General features: G+C 35.8%; 1 pseudogene; it reads left to right on the plus strand.

The window, feature by feature from the left end:
* LOC107581641 (coiled-coil domain-containing protein 57-like) overlaps positions 1 to 519 on the plus strand; it is a 13,048-nt pseudogene that overhangs the window by 10,566 nt on the left and 1,963 nt on the right.

A 519-nucleotide genomic window follows, 5' to 3' on the forward strand; every position in this document is an offset into this window, starting at 1 on the left:
AGGGGCGGTAATATTATAATGAGATCCCTTTGCCACGTCACCAAGGGAGCGAAATCAGACGCGCTAGTTTTCTCAGATGCTTGCAGAAAAAGGCTTAGCAAAACAAAGTTACTAGGTTAATATTTTTCACGTTTCCTTGGTTGGTAGATGCACTGGGGACCTGATTATAGCACTTAAAACCTGGAAAAGTCAGATTTTCATGATATGTCACCTTTAATACTTTTATTTGCCAAGAATGCATTAATTTGGTCAAAAGTAAATTTCTATTTCAAAGTTTCCACCAAAATATTAAGCAGCACAACTGTTTTCAACATTGATAATAATAAGTAAGGCTTTTTGAGCACCAAATCAGCATATTAGAATGATTTCTGAAGGATCATGTGGCATTGAAGGCTACAGTAATGGCTGTTGAAAATTTACCTGTGCCATCACAGAAATGGATTTTAATGAATTTTAAAATATATTCAGATAGAAAACAGAGGAGCCTCTTAAAGAAGAAGTTACAGGTCTGTGAGAGCC

This window comes from Sinocyclocheilus grahami, unplaced genomic scaffold, assembly GCF_001515645.1.
Source record: "Sinocyclocheilus grahami isolate Dianchi unplaced genomic scaffold, SAMN03320097.WGS_v1.1 scaffold36.1, whole genome shotgun sequence".
Classification (NCBI taxonomy): domain Eukaryota; kingdom Metazoa; phylum Chordata; class Actinopteri; order Cypriniformes; family Cyprinidae; genus Sinocyclocheilus; species Sinocyclocheilus grahami.